Here is an 11705-nt window from a genome sequence, read left to right as displayed (position 1 = left end):
AAACCATTCTGTGTGGTGGACACATGACATTATTCATTTGTCCAAACCCATAGAATGTACAACACTAATATACTATGGACTCTGGGTGACAATGATGTGTCAGGCCAGGGTCATCAGTCATAACACACGTCCAACTCTGCTGAGGGATATCGATAGTGCAGCAGGCTCTGCGTGTGTGGGGCTGGGGTGAATGGGCAATATCTACACCTTCCTCTCAATTCTGCTATGAACCCAAAACTCGTTATTCCAGAAAGTGGGTCTCATCTAATAGTGACACAAACACGGGATCAGTGGGTAGAGCATGCGATTCTTGCTTTAAACACAAGCATGAAGGAAGAGAATATTGGGAGCGGTGGCTTGACTTCAGCCATCTTTCGGGTGACTCCACACACGATTGCTGCTTTCTTGGGCATCCCGTTGGTAGAATGGGAGGCTTATCCTCATCCTCCCAGGACTCAAATGTGGGCGGCTGCTCCCAGGCAGGGCCAGCTCAATGCCCATCCACACAGGGCTCCCCACTCTGACAGGTCTGCACTCACCTCAAAATTCTGCTGTTGCTCTCCGGAAATTCTGAACAATTTTAAGCAAGGGGCCTCTCATTTCCATTTCACACAGCCAGTCCTGCTGCTAGGAAGTGCACAGGCTGGGCTCTAGAATTCCAAATATTTAGGGTATGAGAATGTGTTCATTCTTCACACCAAGTAGTAATTCACTTCTGCTCTTGACTAAAAGTCAAGTCTCACCCCACCGACTTCTCCCCAAAATTCTAATAACAGTTTATTTTTCTACCTGAGGAAAGGACAAATAGGTGGTTGTGTACTCTTCAGATACTCTTGATGTCATCACATCTTTGAGAACTCCTAATTGAGAAATGGATAAAGTTCTTCCAAACGACATTTGACGTCACTCCCGAATATATGGCAGACCAGAAAATTGAGACGTCTACACCATTCCCACGTTGTGCAAGGTTTGCTTGGCTTTTATGATCTTGGTTTTTTTAAACATTTCTGATTAGAGGTGCTATCAATCTCCCAGAAACAAAACTTCCCAGGTATTGAGAGTTCAGTCCCCAAAGGGTGTGGTTCAAAGGCCTCAAACTCATACCAGGTCAGGAAGACCTGGCCCCAGGCCCATAGCAGCCTAGGTACCTCGTGCCTGTCTTTCTGAATCTGGATTGGAGCAAAAGACCAGTGGCAAGACCGCCAGAGCCCAGACTGCAACAATTAACCCCACAATTAGAGTTTTAAAAGCTTAGGAAAAAAAGCCATTGTCTTGTTTCATTGATTACTTCAACACATAAGCGGGTTGCCTGCCAGAAGATAAAATCCCTCATCAGCCCCATTTCCAGCGCAACAGCTCTGTGTTCCTGCATTAGGGACGGTCTATCCATAACTGAGCTGTGAGAGATGGAGGTTGTGTGAAGCCACCCAGGAAACCCACAGAGCAGTGAGCATTTCTCAGCTGGTTTCTGATGCTGTGAGGTTTTTCTAACACCTGAGCTCACATGCTTCTCATTTAATCACTCAGAAGCATATTTAGGGGAGCATACGGGGTGCCTGAGAGCACAGCCCTGCAGCTAAACTCTAGCCATGAGCTCCTGAGTGAGTTTCAACACACTGTGCTTTAGTGGCTTCGTTCGGACAATGTAAGTAATGGAGGCCCTCACCTCACCAGGGTTGCTGGAGGATTACGTGGACAAACCAATGAAAAGCACTCAGAAGAGAGCTGGCATAAAGTAAGTACTCTGTAAATGGTAGCTTGAAACCTGCTTGTAGCTTACCCACATCTTTCCAGGTGCCCTGGGAAATTCAAGTCATGGTCTCTGTCTTCTAGGAATATGGTATTAAAATTGTGCTTCTTGGATCCTTCGAGATTCCAGTGATGTATACTCATGATGGCCGAGAAAGGTGAGGGGTGGAGGATAGGGAGCAGGCAGCCTTCAGCTCCTACCCCACTTAAGACAAGAATCTTTAGTTTTTCTAATGTATACATTGAGTTTTCAGATAAGATTTCATTTGAAGAAAACACCACATGAAAGCCTATAAAGAGTTCGAAAACCACTGGTGTTGGAACAAGCAAGACCAAGGAAATGCACCCAGGAAGCAAGTAAGTAGTCCTACCTGACTGAATGTGATTAGGTTTTGTGTTGGTCAGGGTCGTAGAAGGAAAGAAGTGCCACACACTCAAAGGCATTGTTAGAGAAGGGCATCATGAAGGGACTACTGGTGTAGGTAGGGTTTGGGGGACCAATTACCACTCGTAGGCTTTGTGGAGACCAATTTTAGGCAATAGGCTTGAGCAATGGAAACTTGAGCAAGGCAAAAGGGCCTACAGTGACCACCGAGCTGAATGCAAACAGGGTCATGAAATGACCCACCTCAAAACAGCCACAGCCCCTAACTAAGCAATGGGATGCTTACCACCAGGCACAAACAGTTCACAAAAAAGAGAAATTCCATACTTCCCCGTACTTCCTCACTCCACCCTACAGATGTAGCCCCTCACCACTGCCTCATGGCACATGGTCTCTCCTTTGCTGTCCTGGCCACTGCTCCCTTGCAGTGTATTCAATAAGCTTCTCACTCCTTCGTTCTACTTCAGGTGAATTCTTTCACCAGCTGCACCCCCAGCCCCACCCAATCAGAACACACCACAGGCCAAAAGACAGGAGGGGAGGATTTCCAGAGAGGATGGTTTCCAGACAGGATGGATGTTTAGAGAGGGTGCCTGACAGCAGCTGAAGTGTTTGTAGAGGGAGGCAGCCAACCTGTGGGAACATGTTAGGGATGGAACCAGAAGAATGAATATTCTGACCACACTTTCTTCCTGCCCTTTCATCCTTTCAGGGGCTCTCAAAGGCCAAATCCAACAAGAAGTCAAAGGGCAAGGGAGCCTATTGATGTATTGACACAGCCCCAGTGGTGTGCTGGTAAATAAATATTTAACAACAAGCTCTGAGGTAGGTGTGTGTTTGCCTGTTTGTAGTGTTCACCAATCTCCAAGATGTAAACATTCCTACGATGGTCACCAAGCATGGAGTTAGGAAGAGCACATAATCAGCTCTTGCAGGCTCCAGCACAGCACTGAAGTAGACCATATGGGTCAGCCTTCCAGAACACAGAGCAGGTTGGGAAAGGATGGAGGGTGGACCTGGAAAGACAAACAAAAGGTGCCAAGTGCTGGTGTTGCTGCCCATGCTGCAGCTGCCAGCATCAGACCAAGTGTTCTGACACCTGGAGCAAGGGCATTGGTGCCTCCATCTTCACCATCAACATAACTGCCATCTGCAAAGCTAAAACAGAACCGTTAAATCCAATAAGCATCTAGCAGGTCAGTAACATAGATGAGAGAGGGACTGAAACAGAGAATGAAAGAGAGAGACAAAGGGAGGTATAGATTCCATTCTAGGCTGGGAAGTGCCTGCATTCCTCACAGATAACTATGTTGCTAATAAAGATACGAAGAAGTGGAGGTGGGAAGTTCTACTTCCCTAACTTCAATTAACTTCATCTGATAGCTCAACAGTGTCCTGTGGCCAGCTAGACATAGGTCCAGGGGAGGAAGGTGGAGTGACTTACTGGGAGCCAGAGTCTCAGGGGTTGAGCCAGGACTTAATATACCATGTGGCACAAGCTCAAGGTCTTAGAGGTCATAGTACCATCCTGTTATCTGCTGGCAGGGGGGTGGCCACAGAGCCATTACTGACTGTTCTGAACCTGTGTTGGCTTATCTTGGCTGAACCATTGCTGAAGGGAGAAAGATTCTGTGATGCTTAGGGCTCTAAGTGCTGTTCTTCTGTATATGGCAGGCATAGCCCCAATCCTCAGTAATAGTGTGAAACAGGACCTCAACAACCACCACCACTTACCCACCAGACCTACCACAAATGGTCTGTCCCACCATCACCATTATACACACCAAATTCTCAAGTTCTCCTTCTAAGACAGCAATATCATGACCTTACCAGCTAAAACTGCAAGCATAGAGGCTGGCCCAAACAGAGAGGCAGATCCAAAAGATGACTCTGTGACAAAAGAAATGATACAAAAGTGAAATCTTCACTTCCTCTCCCCAGACCCACCTCTGCATCAACTGTTTCCATGTTCTTCCCAGAATGATATTCTGCTGGACAGGTAATGTACATTTATGTTGACTATCCCTTCTCCTTATGATTTGTGAGGAGAATTCAAACAGTATCCACTTCCATTGTTTATGGGAAACCACGGGCACTGAGCAGACCTCCCACCAACCAGGGGGTCATTAAAGGCAACAAAACCACCATGGGGCCTATGAAAATATCCTGAGACGTAATGGTTGGAGAGTACGGTACTCAGTATTGAGGAAGAGCATACCCTTGAGCACTGTTTAATACATGAGACGGAAGAAAATGTTAGAAAACAGACAATAAACAAGATTTTAACAAAACTGAGGAAGGACTGAGATGTCAGTGAATCTGGCTAAAGGGCAGAGAAATAGAAAAGGAAATTGATGAGGCAGGGAAAATGAAAAGCGAAAAACCCTATTTAAAAAATTTAAATGCATTAGTACCAGAAAAGAACGAGCACAAATCTGCAGAAACATAATCCAAATATGAAAGGTAAGTTTGCCAAACTCTATGATAATATAGAAGAAAAGAATGACAAAATAAAAACTAACATATATAAGAACTACACAAGAGAAACCTGCCATACGGGCAATTGTCTTGTCTCTGAAGGAGAATCAGGAACCAAGGAAGCAAAAGCAAAATTGTAGAGATTATACAGGAAAAAGAGATCTTTCTTTCCTTTGAAAAAATTGTGTGGTACAGTGACTAAAAGCTCAGACTCTGTAGTGAGGTAGACCTAAGTTCCTATCCCAACTTTGTTGATGATTTTCTATGAGTCCTTGGACCTCAAATTCATCATCTGTAAATTGGGAGGGACAATAGTGTCACCTCATAGTGTTGTCATAAGGTAATACATATAGAGACTTAGCACTGTATCTGGCAGAAGTTTCAACATTTCAAAGGGGCTCACTGAGTACCAAGGAAAGTTAATGACAGGAACCAAACCATAGATACACATGATAGTATTTGTAAATATTGAGATTTTGGGGGGAAAATCTTATAAGCATTTGGGGGAGAGGGAAAGGTAACCTAAAAAGTAAGAAAATCCCTCTAAGTTCAATCTTTTCCTCTAAAACCATATTAAATGCCAAAAGAAGATATGTCAACTATTAGAGTTTTGAGGGATTAAGGTAGTTGATCAAGATTATGGACTCAGCCAGATCCTGTATAAAAACAACAAAGAAATAGTCTCAGCTGTTCAAGGACTCTGAAAACATTATCTTCTCTCTATATCTTTCCTAAGACAAGTTCCAGAAGGTTTCTTAAAGAAACTAAGACATACAGCAAAGAAAGAACTGAACAAAGGCTAATTTATGCTGTAAAAGGATGAGTGGTGAGAATTAACACCTGTTATATGTTAACTATAACCTAAATAATTATTGGAAATATGATTATAAATACAATGCAAATGTCAAAAAATTAAGTATAACCTTGACATAATTTCAGATCATACCAACAAAGATAGGAGTAAAAGTAAATGGAAGTAAACGCACAGTAAGTTTTTCATCTTACTAAGGAGGGAATTAATAAATATTGTTTCATTCTTATCATTGGTGATAATAGAACAAAGGATATTTTTAGAAATATAAAAAGTAGGCACTAGTACCATTTTAAAATACCATTTGTATTAGGGTAGGCAAACTGCTAAAAGAAAGAGTCCCATGATATCAGTGATGTGTCACAGTAAAATTTATTTCTTGCTCATGGCATAGTCCACGGTGTTGGAGAGAGGGTAGGGAAGAGTTCTGCTCATAAGTCCCACCTAGACGTAAGGAAAGCAAGAAACTTTGCTTAGTTGTATGCCTAAGATGAAGAAAAGGACATGGACCTTGATGAAGACTAGCAGTCTTGTCATCCAATATCTACTCTCCCTTCATCCTTCAGAGAGAAGGCACTCTCTTCCAGTATCAAAACTGTATTAGTCAGGCTTCAGTCAAGAAAACAAACACTAGTCTAGTATTCAAAATAAGGAATGTAAGAGAGAACTAGGTGCTTGCAGAACAAGAAGACTGAAGGAAGCAGAGGTCAGGACTATTGTGGGAGGCTGCTGGGAAAGGGTGAGTTCTTAGTGATTCAGCCCACTGAAGCATCAAAGCAGGCAGTAAGCAAGATCTCGCTGGGAAGCTGCTGCAGGCTTCATGTAACACAGAAACCAGGATGCCACCATCTGCCCCCATAACGGTCTGCTGCTGGTGGTGGGGAAGACATGTCTTCTCCTCCTCTTCCACCTTCCTAATCTCACATGACTACTTTTCAACAGTAGAACCTGAACTGGAACCCTGATGGCAAGTGACTCTGGGAAATAAGTGCTCAGAAGGGGGCAAAGATGATAATGAGCTGAGAGCAGACCGTCTAACTCATGGAGGGAAAATTCATAGAAAACATGGTACAGCCAATTCTCATTACTGGCAGTGGTTATGTTTTTAAAGTCATCCAAAAAACACTGAACAAGCAAATACCGAGCTACTGCTCCTAGGGCAAATATAGGGTTAGGTTCCTACAAGCTTCTGGTCACAGTGTTTACATCCATTGATCAACACATAACTTTGTTTCTGTTTAAAGAGTCCTTTTTTTTTTTTAAAGATTTTATTTATTTGACAGAGAGAGAGACAGCCAGCGAAAGAGGGAACACAAGCAGGGGGAGTGGGAAAGAAAGAAGCAGGCTCCTAGCGGAGGAGCCTGACGTGGGGCTCGATCCCAGAACACCGGGATCATGCCCTGAGCTGAAGGCAGACGCTTAACGACTGAGCCACCCAGGCACCCCTAAAAAGATCTTTTAAATATATATTGTTGATTCATTAACATTGAACTCACAGCCAGTAGTACTATCACTGATGCCTGAATGAAGCTTGACTAACACAGTATTTTCTTGGTGAGGCGCATCACAGCCTAAGTGCACTTAGGAACACCAGACAGTGTTTGAGCACTGTGCTTCAAGGGAGTTTCAAACAGTGAAATCATCACCGAAAGGCACAACAGTGCAGAACCGTGGCGCTTCATAGACCACATAAAGTCCTCTTGTTTACAAAATGAGAGCTGAGACAAAAGGAGAGTCCTCTTGCTTGACCTGAGCCAGAAACATGTATGCCAGACAACCCAGAATTTTCACTGCTCTGTGCATGTCTGCATATGACTGCAAAAATGCCAAACATGCCAGGTTACAAACCAATTTAGTTGGTAGATGAGTTTGCATATACAGAATCCACAAATGATAAGGATCAACTGTACATACAACAAAACAGAAAGGAAACAAAGAAGTAAAATAGAAAACAAAAAGTAAAACGCACTTTTAAAATGATCAGTGTAATCAGGGGCGCCTGGGTGGCTCAGTCAGTTGAGCATCTGACTCTGGATTTCAGCTCAGGTCATGATCTCAGGGTCCTGGGATCAAGTTCCACATTGGACTCCGCACTCAGCACGGAAGTCCACTTGTCCCTCTCCCTCTGTTCCTCCCCCGGTTCTCTGTCTCTGTCTCTCTTAAATAAATAAATAAATAAATAAATAAATGTCTTTTAAAAAAAATAAGTGGGGCGCCTGGGTGGCACAGCGGTTAAGTGTTTGCCTTCAGCTCAGGGTGTGATCCCAGCCTTATGGGATCGAGCCCCACATCGGGCTCCACCACTATGAGCCTGCTTCTTCCTCTCCCACTCCCCCTGCTTGTGTTCCCTCTCTCGCTGGCTGTTTCTATGTCTGTCAAATAAATAAATAAAATCTTTAAAAAAAATAAAATAAAAAAATAAGTAAAATGATCAGTGTAATCAATGGCAAATGAAAATTACTAAACCAAATGTTCACAGCACAAGAGCCAGCACTGGTCATCCATCAAATTATAAGAACAGATTAAAATTTTGGTAAACTGGCTACTAACTTTCTTGAGAGAAATGTTATAGTAAATATCAAAGCCTTAAAAATATTCAGATTCTGACCTAGCATTGCACATCTAGAAATTTTAGCTGGATAAGCCTACACGTACACCAAGATTTAATTTGTAACAATATTTATCTCGAGAAAATTTATAATAGCAAAAGAGAAAGTGTAAATAACCTATATGTTTTATAATGGAAGACTGGCCAACTAAATTACAGTACCTCTATAAAATAAAATACCATGCAGCCTTTAATCACAAGGTTATAGAATGATAGTCAATGCATAGCATAGATGCTCATCATAAAAGTTTACATCCACAAAAAATTAGAAAATAGTGGATAGCTTTTTTCCCTTTTTATATCTAAAAAGGAAAAAGGAGAAACGTAATTATCTTAAAATTGTGGAAAAAATGTAACTTCAAGGGAAATTTTCATTTTGTTTTGTTTTTTTAAAGAACTCACGACCCCTAGATCAAGACCTGAGCTGAGAGATCATCAAGACCTGAGCTGAGAGATCAAGAGTCGGTGTTTAACTGACTGAGTTACCCAGGCGCCCCCAAGGGCAAACTGCTTAACAAAAACCTTAGCAAATTTGGATGGAAACAAGTATATTTAAAGAATTAAATATTCTAATGCCAACATCATGTGACATTAAACTATGTTAGGGTAAAGCCAAAGGTAGCACTATTATTTAAGTTCTCAACAAAAAACAGAACTAAGACAGCATCTTTGAAAGGAAATAGTGTAACTTACATATGATTTATTTGTGTACCTAGAAAATCCAACTAAATCTTTTAGAAGTAATCAGAATTAAGTTAGATCTGTAAAAAGAAATACAATAAGCACGTGAAAAAATGCTCAACATCATTGGTCATTAAAAAGTCTTACCACACTGAGTACTGGCAAAGGATATGGAAGAACTGGAACTCCCATTTACTGCTGTTGAGAATGTAAAAGGATAGGATCATTTTGAAAATATTTTGGAAAACAGGCAATCTGCTAAAGAAAAAAGATTAAACACATACCTCCCCTATGACCCAGCCATTCCGCTTGTAAACATTTACTCAAGAGAAAAGAAATCATATGGCCACACAAAAACTCGTACACAGATGTTCACAGCAACTTTATTTATAACTGGCCCAAACTGGAAACAAGCAAATACCCATCAGCTGGTGAATGGATAAGCAGAGTGTGGTCTGTCCATATGTTAGAATACTACACAGCAATGAGAAGAAACGAATTATTGATACACAAAACAACATGGATGAATTTCCACGTAATTATGCTGAGAAGACAAGCAAAAAAGTATAAGTACTCTGTGATTCCATTCATAAGAAATTCTCCAAAATGTAAACTAATCTCTAGTGCCAGAAAGCAAACGAGTGGTTGCCTTGGGCCAGGAGCTGACACTAGGAAGGAATGGCTGACAAAGGAACATAAGGAAGCTACTGGGAGTGATGATGTTTTTATAAGGAAATATATACGTCAAAACTCATGTGAGTATGAATCACAGACCTGTATCCCTGAAACAAATAATACATTATATGTTAATTAATTGAACTTAAATTTAAAAAACTCATCTAAGTATACACTTTAAATGTGTTGCTTATTGTGTCAATTATACCTTAATAAAGGGGAAAAACTGCAATAAATAAATAAATATAGTAATCCATACACATTGTTTTTGCATACAAGGAATACCCAGCTGGAAAATCTTATGGGGAAAGTTCTTATTCAACATTCCAACACAAAATACAAAATAACCTGTAATAAATTTAACAAGCACTGGGGTAGGCACATATGAAAAAAAATTGTCAAGTCTTTGTGATTATTTGAATTTTTGAAAATCTCTGGAAAGAGCTGAATAAATGAGAAGACCCAATACGCTCCCATTTTGTTGAAGTGGATGCTGTGAGGTGCCATCCAGATTTCCCGCCTCAGAACCAAGAGGCTCATTCCTTAGCTGCTGACAGCTCCTGCCTGCTTGCTCTCCAGGAACCTCCCTTATCTGAAGAAAGCCACCTTCTCTCCTGAGTAGTTCTCAGGTGACTGCTCAGTCATGGGGGAGGAAATTTTACAAAGTCTTAGTCCCCTTTGCCTCACTTTGGGACAACTATGAAATTCTGTCCTACTCTCAGAATTCCCCTGGGGTCAGCTGAGTCCCCTGTCCATGACTTCATTACAGTTCAACCCCTTGCTCTGCCTGGTTCCACTTCTTTCATGCTCAGAGAGGTGTTTTGTTTTGTTTAAGTTTTATTTACTTAAGGAATCTCTACACCCCATGTGGGGCTCGAACTCACAACCCCTAGATCGAGAGTCTTATGCTCTTCCGACTAAGCCAGCCAAGCGCCACCACCCCCCCCCCGCCCGCAAGGGTACTTCTTAATAAATTTACTACATGCAAATCTTCCTCTCAGAGCCTGCTTCCCAGAGAACTCGACCTACAACAAAAGGTTAGGGTATCAATTAGACCCAAATTAAAGTACAGTTGACCCTGTACAACCCGGGGGTTAGGAGCACTGACTCCTCCATACAATCAAAAATCATAACTTTTGACTTCCCCAAAAATTTAACTACTAATAGCCTACTGTTGACTGATGCTTTACTGAGAACACAGTCAATTAACACTGTGTTTTTATGTTATATGTACTACATACCGTATTCTTACAATAAAGTGAGGTAGAGAGGAGAAAATGTTATTAAGAAAACCACAAGGAAGAGAAACTGCATTTACAGCATTTCACTGTAAAAAATCCTTGTATAGGCAGTGGTCCTGATGGGCCTCCAGATCTGTCTGTTGCTTCAAAAGTGCTTGGACAGAACAGACCCAGGGATACCCCTTCTTTCAGCCTCTGACCACCCTCCAATCTCTTTCCCAGTTATGACCTTTAGAGGCATCTTCTCAGCCATCATCTGCCTCCAGAACCAGCCAACACCACCTTCGGAGCTTAGCTCCTTATTGCTGATCAACCATGAGCTCCATCAGAATTATTCCGCCGACGTGGAAGCTGCCATCAACCGTCTGGTCAACATGCATCTGCAGGCCTCCTACACTTTTCTCTCTCTGGGTTTCTATTTTGACCACAAGATCTGGCTCTGGAGGGTGTGGACCACTTCTTCAGAGAATTGGCAGAGGAGAAAAATGAGGACAGCCAGCATCCTTTGAAGATGCAAAACCAGCCCAGGGCTGCACCCATTCCCAGGACGTGCAGAAGCTTTTCCAAGATGAGTGGGATAGAGCTCTGGATTTCACAGAATCCTCATGGTCCTAGAGAAGAACCTGAAGCAGGCCCTCTTGGATCTGCGTGCCCTGGTTTCTGCCCACTCAGACCCTCATTCCTGTAGCTTTCTGGAGAATGGCTTCCTGCGTGAGCAGATGAAACTCATCGAGAAGATGGGGGCCACCTGGCTAACTCCGCAGGCTTGGCCCCCAGGCTGGGCTGGATGAGTATCTCTTGGAAAGGCTCACCCTCAAGCACACCTAGGAGCCTCAAGAGCTTAGCAGTCTTGAGAGGCCCCCTGGCATCCCCCTGATGCCAGGGCTTCTGCCTGAGGCTCTCCCTGCAGGCAGCTTTTTAACTACCCTGGAGGCATCGCCCAAGCCATGGATCCAATGAAAACAATAAAGCTTTTCACAGGAAAAGAAAAAAATCCACACATAAGTGGAGCTGTGCCCTTCGAATCTGGGTTGTTCAAGGGTCCACCATATACATCTATTGCAACATCTGTTCGAA

General features: G+C 42.5%; 1 pseudogene; it reads left to right on the top strand.

Moving 5' to 3' along the window:
* Positions 1-1894: 1894 nt before the first annotated feature.
* LOC117802458 lies at positions 1895-11456 on the top strand (annotated as a pseudogene).
* Positions 11457-11705: the final 249 nt, after the last annotated feature.

This window comes from Ailuropoda melanoleuca, chromosome 5 (assembly GCF_002007445.2).
Source record: "Ailuropoda melanoleuca isolate Jingjing chromosome 5, ASM200744v2, whole genome shotgun sequence".
In the NCBI taxonomy this organism is placed as follows: Eukaryota; Metazoa; Chordata; class Mammalia; order Carnivora; family Ursidae; genus Ailuropoda; species Ailuropoda melanoleuca.
The sequence above is the reverse complement of the archived record's forward strand: the minus strand, read 5'-3'. Positions and strand labels throughout refer to the sequence as shown.